Source organism: Nicotiana sylvestris, chromosome 3, assembly GCF_000393655.2.
Source record: "Nicotiana sylvestris chromosome 3, ASM39365v2, whole genome shotgun sequence".
NCBI classification, from domain to species: Eukaryota; Viridiplantae; Streptophyta; class Magnoliopsida; order Solanales; family Solanaceae; genus Nicotiana; species Nicotiana sylvestris.
Genome location: NC_091059.1, coordinates 205,055,383 through 205,067,628, shown reverse-complemented (window position 1 = coordinate 205,067,628; position 12,246 = coordinate 205,055,383). Strand labels below are relative to the sequence as shown.

The 12,246-nt window shown below is 37.6% G+C and overlaps 1 long non-coding RNA gene across 1 annotated transcript; it reads left to right on the top strand.

Moving 5' to 3' along the window:
* The first annotated feature begins 6,615 nt into the window (after positions 1 to 6,615).
* On the top strand, positions 6,616 to 8,060 carry LOC138888713 (uncharacterized). The gene is made up of 3 exons (XR_011405982.1): positions 6,616 to 6,659; positions 6,992 to 7,059; positions 8,012 to 8,060. It is a non-coding gene; the product is annotated as an uncharacterized lncRNA (long non-coding RNA).
* The last annotated feature ends 4,186 nt before the right edge of the window (positions 8,061 to 12,246 follow it).

The window sequence follows — 12,246 nt, the reverse complement described above, 5'->3', positions numbered from 1 at the left end:
CCAACCACCCTGAACACGAAGCTGTTAACCGTTCACCTCGAATCGACCCATAGCTTCTCGAATCTTCCAACGAAGATTCGAGTAAAAAACCAGATCTACACCGATTAACCCCAAACTCGCACCAGACACTCCCCTGACCTTCCTCGTGACCAAACCAAACTTGGTTTGGTCCGAATCTACCCACAACTCCCAAAAATCCAGATCTGGAAATCCAGACTTTTGAAACACATGCACCTGTGGAACACCGGCCAGTTTGACATAGGTTTGAGGTCTAATAGACCTTAACCAAGGTGTTCTCATGCGAGAACACCCTGATTAAGGTTTGTTCGGCCTCAAAAGTTCGAAGTCGAGTTTGATTTGGGTCTGTTTGGTTTAAACGTTTTGGTAAGTTTTCCGTTCTTTTGTTTTTATTTCCAAATAAGTTGTCAGCATATCTCTTTGTGTTTGTTTGTTATTTTTGTTATTTTTCATCCAGATTTCTTTCATCTCTGTAAAGACCTTTTATTTGGTCGTTAGTCTTCTGTTTGTATTCTGAATGTGCTCTGTGATGAACCTGTTCGATTAGATTGGTCGTCAAATGAATAAACTTATATAGGTTCCCAGTTATTTAACACAGAATTGTCTGATGCCCTTTAGGTCCCTAAATGTATTGTTTATGTGAGCGATCGATTATTACCTGCTATAATTAGTATAGTCGACTCAATAAATGTCGTCGATTAGTTCTCTATAACTAATGAATCGAAGGAGCTAGTATTTTCACATAACTAATTGAACTAGGACACTGGCTGGATGACCTAGTAATGTTTGAAATAGTCTGTTGGCATTAAAAATGACTAAAAGGGTTCAGTCTAGGCAGTCCTGAGCTCGAGCTCTCATCAGTGCAAAAAATGTCCTGAGGCTGCAATAGGCAGAGGCAGTAATAATCAAGGTTAACGGGGGTAATCTGGGGTGTTTAAAAGAACAGAAATAACTAGTTTAAATGAGCTGACAAGTAGGGTACTAATTTGGGATTAAACTAATACCAATGGGGAACAAGACACAAGGGTATGGGGGCTCAAAATGAATAAACAAATGAGCCCATAATTCTGGATTAAACAAAACCAGGCGTGGGGAATAAAGGGAGCTGACACCAAGCATGCTGAGGATGGGCTTAAAGAGTATGGGCATGCTGCCAATTGGCAGGCAGGGCAGCTCAGCTGTAATTGTGCATTTGGCCTATAAATAGGCCATTAGATAACTAAAACAGGGGCTGGAAGTTTAAAGGTCGGAGGCTGGACTTTTAGCTTTGAGAGAGGAGAAAACAAAAGGCTGAAAATTTTAGTCTAAAGAGAGGTCTAGTGAGTCTAAAGAAAACTGAAAAACATAGGTTAGTTTCCAATAAACACTGCAACCAAACATTGCCTGAAAGTTGTATAAGAGTGTATATTGGTCAAGCTGTCTTGGCCAAGTTCTTGGTTTGCATTGGTTGAGCTGTTTCTGGTTATTGAATTGGTAGTGTTGCTGCATTGAATACTCTGTTTGCTGTGGTTTCATCCTGCTTTTCTGGGTTCATTGGTTTGGTACTCGACTATTTGTTGGTCCTCTTTGTTCTGGGAAATATTGTTGGTCGTCTGAGGTTTTGTGGAAAACATTCGGTTTGGTTTGTTGCTGTGCTGTTGCTGTGTATCTGCTGCTGCTGTATTTACTGCATACTGCCCAGCTGATCCTTTCCTTCTTCTTTTGTCTCTCTATACCAGGTACATGACTAATACTCTGTCAAATGTAATGGGAAAGTTGAGCATGAATACAAAAGAAAAGACCTGAAGAGTGACCTTTATACATAAATTGTTACATTAGATATCATGTACTGTATAATAATTTTCATTCCTGATTTGACAATGGAAGTAGCATGTATGCCCAGTATATATCAATGTAGATTAGCTGAATGTTAAGTTTATATATGTATGTTGTTAAGTGAAAACATTCCCAATATAATAGGTTGTATCCCAGACTTAGTTTAACTGTGTAGTATATTCTTTAATGTAGGCCAAGCATGAAAACTATCCCCTACTAGTTAATTTCTTTCCCTTTAATAGGCGATCCCTTTATACCACGCCAATAGAACCCAAAACGAGTTCACGGCCTCAACCTCACAAGGGTCGAGCCCAGGTCGAAGACAGACCAGGCAGGCCGCATCGAATGAGCAGTGGCCCAGGTCTGGCCAACCGCGCGTGGGCTGGATTTGGGCCCATGATTATTCGTTTGGCCGACTGTGCACGCAGCTTCGGTCCTGATTTTGAAGCATTTCCTAATCACATTACAAACAACTTGCAAGCATGTAATTAATTAGGACTATCTACTGTTTTCAATTGATAGAGACGAATACGACAAGAAACGTAGTTGCTATAGGATATCCTTTAAAGAATAAAAACGAGATGAGCCTCGACGAAAATAAACAAAACGCGCAGATGCGGGGCCCTTGATAAATGTATATTATTGAAGCATTTAGTTTCCGGGACGGGTTGTTTAGCAAATCTCACAACCCTCCTAAAATAACAATACGTTAGTCCCTTTAGGATGCGCTTTAATAAGCTTCACCTTCTTAAAAACTCGGGTGCACATTTATGTGACCCAAATCCAAATCTCAACGAAATCGAAATGTGTCTCTAATCACGGGTACATTGACTGTGACGTGGTATGAGATGCATTTCCATGACGTTGTAAATTCCTTTTAATAATAAATGAGACGAGCCTCGACAAACAAAAATGTAGAAGCTGCGGGGCCCTCTAAATGCATCTATATTAAAAATACTTAGAATTCGGGACATGCCGTTTAGCAAATTTTACGGCCTTCCCCAAAATAAAAATGCGTTAGTTGCCTTAGGCGCGTCTTAATAATTTATTTTTCTTAATTCGGTGCACATTTATGTGACCCAAATCCAGATCTCAACCGAGTCGAGATATGTCGATAACCACGGGTGCATTGATGTAACGTGGTTCGAGACATGTTTTCACGATGTTGCAAGTCCTATAAAATAACAGTGAATGATAAAAGCGGTTAAAAGATAAAATTTGCACATAAGTTCATATTGTATTTAAAATCAGATAAATAAGCCAAATATAACAGTTGAGCGACCGTGCTGGAACCACGGAACTCGGGAATGCCTAACACCTTCTCCCGGGTTAACAGAATTCCTTATCCGGATTTCTGGTACGCAGACTGTAATATAGAGTCATTCTCTTCCTCGATTCGGGATTAAAATTGGTGACTTGGGACACCCTAAATCTTCCAAGTGGCGACTCTGAAATAAATAAACGAATCCCGTTTCGATTGTCCTTTAATTGGAAAAACTCCCCTGCGCCCCGCGGGCGCGGAAAAAGGAGGTGTGACAATACATTCATACTGAAGTTTACCTAAAAGGTATGAATCTGAGATTTACTTTTACTGCAGTGTATGGATTACATACAACTGAAGATAGAAGAAGGCTTTGGAATGAATTGAATGGGTGGAGCAATATACAACAATGAGCATGGTTGATAATGGGGGACTATAATACAATTAGAGGACAAGAGGATAGACCAGTTGGCAAACCTGTACAAGAGGCTGAAGTGAGGGATCTCAATGACTTTATGAAGCAAAATGGCCTAACAGAAATGAGAACTGTTGGAAGGAGATTCACATGGACCAATGAACATACTTAGAGCAGAATGGATAGAGCTATAATAAATGATGTATGGATGCTACAAATGCCACAACTAGAAGTAAGAGTAATGGATCCAGGATGTTTAGACCACTCTCCTTTGAGTATCAAGTTTGAAGATAATGAAGAAAGGGAATCAAGGCCTTTCAAGTTTCTTAACCATTTAGTTGAACATAAGGAATTTCTTACAAGAGTAAAGGAACCATGGCAAAAGGGAAATGGGGAAAACAAAATGAAAGATGTATGGTGCAAGTTAAAGAGGGTGAAACATGCAATGAAGGAACTTAATAAAGCTGAGTATAATAAAGTAAATAAGAAGATAAACAGATGCAAACATCAACTTACAGAACTGCAAGAGCAAATGAAGGACCCTGGGCAAAAGGAAGATATGATTATGGTAGAAAAGGATATGAAGGCTCAACTAGAGAAATGGCTGGAGGTAGAAGAAAGTATTATGAAACAGAAATCCAGAGTGAATTGGCTGAAATTAGGGGATGGTAACACAACTTATTTTCATGCAAGCATGAAGAATAGATGCTGCCAGAATAAAATAAAGAGCCTAACAAAGGCTAATGGAGTTGTAGTACAATCCAAACAAGAGGCTGAAGAGGAAGTACTTGGGTTTTATAAACAACTACTGGGATCATCAGATGGAATTGTGCCAACTATAAATCCGGTAGTGATGAGAGATGGAACCCTGGTGAACAGACAACAACAACTTCAATTGATGAAAGATGTATCTAAAGAGGAAGTATATAATGCACTGCTGGGAATTGGAGACAACAAAGCCCCTGGCTATGATGAGTTCAATGCTTTATTCTATAAGAAGGCTTGGCCTATGATTGGTGAGGAAGTGACAGAGGCAGTAATGGATTTCTTCATAAACTCTGAGCTCTATCAACCTATTAATTGTACAACAGCGACTCTTGTACCAAAGGCGAATGATCCTACTAGTATTAGTGAGTACAGACCAATATCATGTTGTACTATACTATATAAAATAATCTCAAAGGTGATCACAAACAAACTGCAGGGGATAATAGATGATATAGTAGATAGAAACCTGTCTGCCTTTGTGCCAAGGAGGCGAATAAATGATAATATCATACTCAGTCATGAATTAGTCAAAGGGTATCGCAGGAAGGGTGTGTCACCAAGATGCATGATGAAGATTGATATGAAGAAGGCTTATGACTCTATTGACTGGGATTATATATGTAACGACCCGACCGGTCGTTTTGAGCTCCAGCGCGTCATTCAGCAGTTTGAGGCCATGAACGGCTTCATCTCGGGTATATTGACTTGTGTGTATGGTCAGAATTAAAATTTAGGAAGTTTGGAGTCAAATCTAAATGGAAATTCTCATTTTGAAAGCTTAAAATTGAAGAAATGAACTAGGATTGGAATTTTGAGTAAACGACCTCGGAATTGGGATCTGAAAGTTCAAGCAGGTTCGTATGATGATTTTGGACTTGGGCGTATGCCCGTATCGGGTTTTGGATAACCCGGGAGCGTTTTGGCGCCTATTGTGGAAGATAGCATTTGAAGAAATTGCATCAGTTTGGTTTAAAATGCATTTCAGTGTTATTGATGTCCGTTTGGGATTCCGAGACTGGGAGTAGCTCCGTATGGTGATTTTGGATTTGGGAGCGCAATCGGAAGTGAATTCGGAGGTCCGTAGGTCATTTTGGAGTCGTTCGGCTAAAGATGGAAAATTGAAGGTTTTTGAGAAAATTTGGCCGGAAGTGGAAATTTTGATATCGGATTCGAAATGCGAATTTTATGGTTTGGATAGCTTCGTTAGGTTATTTGGGACTTAGGAGTGTGTCCGGAATATCTTTGTGTTGAAATATATGAATTATGGGAAAAATTTGAAAAATTTTGATATTTAATATTGTTAAAGTTGACTTTGGTCAACATTTTTGGTAAACGGACCCGAACCCGTAATTTTTCGGTCTCGAAAGGTCCATAGAAAAATATGGGAGTTGAACGTGTTTCCGAAATCGAATTCCGAGGTCCCAGGCCCGAGAAATGAATTTTTTCGTGAAATTGTTTTCTGAAAATGTTTAAGGAAAATGAAAATGAAATTTGATCAGAAAGTAATGGTATCGGGCTCGTATTTTGGTTCCGACGCCCGGTACAGGTCATATATGTTGGTTAAGCGCTTCCTGTAAAGTTTGGTTACAAACGGACGTTGTTTGACGGGTTTCGGCCTTAAATTGGAAAATTTGATAGTTTATGAAATTTGAAAGAATTCTTGGATTTAAGGCTCAAATCATTGATTTTGATGTTATTTTGGCGATTTGATCGCTCGAGCAAGTTCGTGTGATGTTTTAGAGTCAGTGTTCATATTTGGTTTGGAGCCCCGAGGGCTCGGGAGTGTTTCGGAGGTGTCTCGGAGTGATTTCGGACTTAGGAAAAATTGCAGAAAATTCTGCTGTGCCCAGAAAATTTTAGGTGCGAGTAGTCCAGTTTGGAAGCTCATATCTTGTAATCTATAAGAAATCAGAAAAAGTGCAAAACACGAAAGTTGTAGCCCATACATTCTAGTTTTCGGAAAGTTAAACCATTCGCGATTTGGATATCATCTCAGAAAGTTACGATGGATCGAAAAGGGCTGCTGGAGCAATTTCGGCAGAATTTACGATGCACTTTAGAAGCTCATATCTCGGGATATATAAAGAGTTATATGGTGTACAACCTATCAAATTAAAGATCTTTGAGTCTAGTTTCTAAATCTTCAAACCGTTTGTCATTTAGATATTTATACAAGACGTTATGGGTGTTTAAACAGAAGGTGTCCGACAAGGAATAATTTTAATAGGATGTACAACTTGTATAGCACAAGTGCAAGGTACAACTCGACGAAGCACAGACAGATTCTTTTATACACGGATTTAGCTCACTTTTCTTCATATCTTCAAAGTATGGACGATTTTTGGGGAGCTTCAAGAGGGGATTTTTATCATCAATGTGAAGGTAAGTTATCCCCACCTATTTTGAGTTAAGTACATCAATTTTGTATGGATTTGAGCATGGAAATTGTAGAAAAATTGAGAATTTAGGCCTAGAGATTTGAAAATAAGATTTGGTGATTTGAGGAGTCAAATGAACTCCGATTTTGATAAATTTTATATGTACGGACTCGTGACGAGACGAGGAATCCGGTGATGTGACTTTCGTAATTTTTCGAGAAGTGGGCCCAGGGCTCGAGTTTTGCAAATTTCGTGATTTTCGATATTTTTCGAGTCTTTTCGATTGGGTTATATTCCTTTAGCCTATTGTAATATATTCCTTGTGGTTTTGGCAAGATTCGACGTGCGAGGAGGTCGATTCGAAAGGAAAGGGCATCGTAGAGTAGACTTTTGGCCATCTTAAGGTGAGTAATAGATGTAAATGCTGTTTTGAGGGTTTGAAACCCCGGATTTTCACATCGTAGCGCTATATTGAGGTGTGACACGCACTCCATGGCGAGTGCGGGGTCGGATACTATTGGGGATTGTGACTTGGTCCATCCCGTGTGATGTTTATACTATACTGGTGATTGATACACATACTTCATTGATATTACTGGGCTTGATGCCATGTTTGGGGCCTTGTGCCGATTTGTAAAATCCTTCGAGGATTGATATTACTGCTTAGCATGATTTGCATATCATTTAATTTCAGTCCAAGGTTTTAAATGTTGTTTTGCAAACTCAGCCATAATTCTAAGTGTTGAAAACTTAAATGATATTTTTAAATGTATTCCGGGTTGGGAACTTCTGTTTTGTAAATGCCCAATTGGCTTATTATATTATTTTCTGGACTGATTATAAAGTGACTTGAAACAGTGGTAACAATGACACTGTATGATACACTTGAAATAGTAGTAACAATGACACTGTGTGATATACTTGAAATAGTGGTAACAATGACACTGGATGATATACTTGAACAGTGGTAATAATGGCACTATATGATATAAATTGGTCAGGTAACAATGGTTGACCGGTCAGGTAACAATGACTGGCCAAGATATTGCGTTTGGGCTGTAGGAGCCCCTCCGGAGTCTGTACACACCCCTAGTGAGCGTCGTCGACGATAAATAAATATGGATGGCTCGGGCTGCACGCCGCAGTGGGTACTGGAATGTACCATCATATGCATTGCATTGCATTCATGTATTTGTATTTATACTGTTGTTTAGCTGCTCAGTTCCATATGTTGCTGTATATTTGGATTTTAGCTTACTTTGTGTATTTACTGGATTTTCTTATCTTCGGACTGTAGTTACTTTTATTACTCACTGGGTCGGAGTACTCACTTTACTCCCTGCACCTTGTGTGCAGATCCAGGGCAGTCTCAGGCTCAGTAGATCCAGTTGATCAGCAGATCCAGCCTCTGGGAGTATCGAGGTAGCTGCACGGCGTTCGCAGCCATTGATCTTCTCCCTCCTATCCTATCTCTTTATTTCCGCATTATCAGACTTTGGATATACCATGTATTAGGATGATATTCTGTATTCTAGAGGCTCAGATTCGTGACACCGGGTCCTAGTGAGATTATATTGTGTATTTTGTTAAATTCTTCAGTACTTTAATCTTGCTTAATTGATATTTCTTTCCGCTATTTTTGATAAATTGGGTTAAGTGTTGAATAATGGTCGGGCTTGCCTAGTAGTGTGTTGGGCGCCATCACGACTGGGATTTGGGTCGTGACAATATAGAACAAGTTCTAGAAAATTTACAAATGTCTGGGAGATTTGTCAACTGGATTATGAAGTGTGTGAGAAGTGTATCTTACTCTATCATTATCAATAAGCAGTATATACTACCATTTCATGCAAGGAAGGGACAGAGGCAGGGAGACCCATTGTCTCCATATCTATTTGTATTGGCTATGGAGTACTTGACAAGAACACTAAAGACATTGAAGATGAATCCAAGTTTCAATTACCATCCTAAGTATGCTAAGATGAACATAGTACAACTCAATTTTGCGGATGATCTGTTGCTTTTCTGCAGAGGTGGCACTATATCTGTACAACTACTCTATCAATGCTTTCAAGAATTCTCTAAAACTTCTAGCCTAGTTGCAAACACTAGCAAGAGCTCAGTCTTCTTTGGTGGAGTTAGTGAGGATAGATAACAGGAGATCTTACAAATCCTAGGCTTTTGTAAAGGATCAATACCTGTGAGGTACCTGGGGGTTCCTCTAAGTACTAAAAGATTATCAGTGGTACAGTGTCAACTATTGATAGAAAAGATATTGGGAAGAATTCAATCATGGACTGTCAGATTCTTATCTTATGCAGGCAGAATTCAACTAATCAAGAGTGTATTATTTTCTATACAAGTATTTTGGTCACAAGTATTTATGTTGCCAAAGAAATTGATCCAAGTAATAGAGAGTATATGCAGGAGATTCCTATGGACTGGAGGGGTAGAAGTCACAAAGAAAGCATTGTTGGCTTGGGACAGATTATGCTGGCCAAAAGTAGCTCGAGGTTTGAATATACTGGACATAGGAATCTGGAATAAAACATCTATATGTAAGCTACTTTGGAACCTTAGCATAAAGGAAGATAAAATATGGATACAATGGGTGCACCTCTGCTACAAAAGATACATGACTGCAGGTGGAACCCCAAAGCAAGCATCATGGGTGGTTCAAAAGATATTGAAGGCAAAGAAGAAAGTTGAGGAAGTTGGGCTGACAGAAGAAGAATTTATGCAGATGGACAAGTTTTCAACCAAGGCAACGTATTTGAAGCTTAGAGGAGAATTTACTAAAGTTTCATAGTGGAGAATTACATGCAACAATGCAGGACTGCCTAAGTGGAAGTTTACGCTACTAATGGCTGCTCACAGAAGATTGCTAACACGAGATAGACTAAACAAATGGGACTGTGTTGAGAATACAATGTGCATACTATGTAACAAAGCAAAAGAAATCATTGAGCATTTGTTTTTTAAATGTTCTTACTCAGCAAGAATATGGAGAACACTACTGCAGTGGCAAGGACTCCAGAGGTAGGTGATGGAATGAGGGCAAGAGTTAGAATGGGCTGCAAGTCATTACAAAGGAAGGAGCTCTACAACACAAGTGTACAGAATGACCCTAGCTGGTACAGTCTATTGCATATGGCAAGAGAGGAACTCAAGGATATTCCAAGAGAAACAGAGGAGCATTAAAGCAATTGTTCGACAACTAGTCCAAAAAATTCATGATCGAGGCAGCATGATGCAAAGGTTGAAGAAGAGATTATTAGTTCTTAATTACTACCCTAATGTTTGTATGGATATATAATTAGGATAGTAGTTAGAAGACATATTATTGAGAGGTACAGTTTGAACCTGGGATTTGTGTCCAAGATCAAACTAAGAATGGAAATGTTTTGTAAATATTACTTGGTAAATAAAAATGTTTAGTTACCAAAAAAAAGGTATATATAAAGAGATAAATTAAAAGAGTTAAATAATAATAATAATAATAAAGTAATATGGAGTTTTGGAGTGACACTATTCATCCCCATTTTGCAGCAAAAAATACAGCAGCATTGGAGACCAATTACTCCAAAAATCACTTGCATTATAGCAAATGTAGTTGCTATTGGAGATGCCCTTACGTATGTTGTAAAATGCACTCTTTTTTCTCAAAAAAGGTCGGTATGGTATGGTATTTAGTCATTTCGGTTCGGTATTTTCGGTATTCGATTTCTTAAAATGCTTTACCAATACCATACCTAATTACTTTCAGTACGTTTTGGTAATTGAATTTATTCGAATTGAATATTAACTAGTGTATAGAGCCATAGAGTATAATATTCTTAATTAATGTAATTAATGAAAACGTTCTAAGCTCACCTGACCTTTGACAAAATCTTTGTCCAAACATCAAGTATCAACTAAGAGAAAAAAGGTACATAAAAGAATACATTTGATCATTGAAAATATCACGTTACTTACTTAGAGTTAATTATTGAAATTAGATAATACAACAAGGACTAATCCAATATATGCAACAACAATACAAGAGTAATGGAGTAAGAAAGACCCTAAAACCGTTGAAACATTACTTTAAACAACTTGACAACCTAGAGAGTAAGAGTTAGAATCTGCATCCTACCTTGTTCCTCCATTTTCCTAAATAAGTACATGAGCTTTACTACCAACCTCAACGTGAATGCCAAAAAAAAGTATTGTGTATAGTATGTCAGTCAATAATATCTATAATGTGTAATTTAGTATATATTTCGGTACAATATCGGTGTTTCGGTATTATTTTTTTAAATATCAGATACCATACTTAATACCAAATTATTTTAAAAACTTAAATCAAATACTAAAATACCGAATACCATATATCAAAAGTTTCCGTTTCGATACGGTAATTCGGTATTTATTTACCATATTGTGCACAGCCCTAGTACGAAGAACTAAAACATCAAAACCAACCCACTGTGAACTTTGAGATAGTCTATTTCCTTTATTTAATTTTTAGTTCATCGCGTAATTCGAATCCTCTTATTGGCGCGAAGACGAACGTATTTTACTTTAACAAAAGATAGTATTTCAGAAACACTAACCTCGCTATTTGAAGAGAAAAGATTTTCGTCCGAAATGGGGTGAGTGAAATTTTTGGAAATTAGGTCATCATAAAAAGTGATAAATCTCATTATATTTTTACATAAAAATTGGTTTAAGATTTTAAGCTAACATGACAAGCATTCAGCAGTATATATGATTCCAAGTGATGATATTAGCTTGCTGAAAAAAAGGTTACAGTCATCAACTCATGATAGTCAGTAGGACTGCCTATTGCCATCTACTATTCCACCTCCCAAAGCAAAGTAAACTAGAAGCGGTTACAAACATTAAGCTTGAATTCTAGCTGGTTTAGACTAATAGCCTTTTTGGCCAAGCTTATTCAACCTTTGAAAAATGAAAAAAAAAAAAAAAATCTTTTAAGTTGAAAAGTTTGTTCAGCTTTTAGAAAGAAAAAAAAGTGTTTTTGAGGAGAAGTATAAGCATTTTGGGATAAGCAGAAAAAAGTAGTTTCTTTCCGAAAGCACTTTTTTGAGAAGTAATTTTGAAAAAAATATATTTAGAAGTACTTTTTAAAAGCTTGGTCAAACACCAATTGCTGCTTAGAAGTGATTTTCAAATTAATTAGCGAAACACAAATTGCTTCTCACCAAAAGTACTTTAATTATTTAAAAATACCTATCAAAATAAACTGATTTTTTGGCCAAACAAGCTATAAAGATCTCATTTTATGAACCACCACTAATTGTAGTAGAGATTTGAAAAAAGAGTATTAAGTATCTAGTCGTGCAGAGCATAATGATTAATGAATGATTCTTAAGTTTACTTATCTACCAATTCGGCTGGCCTAAAACAACCTGCTTTTAACTCATGATATTGGTATACTTTAATTCACTTGCTGAGTTATACTACTCTTATTTATTTGACTATCCTGCTTGCTTAATATGGCTTGCTGTCAGCCTGTCAAAGGTCTCTTTTCAACAGTAAACCACTCCTCAAAAGTTTCAACCTAATCAAAATATAACATCTTAGGAAAA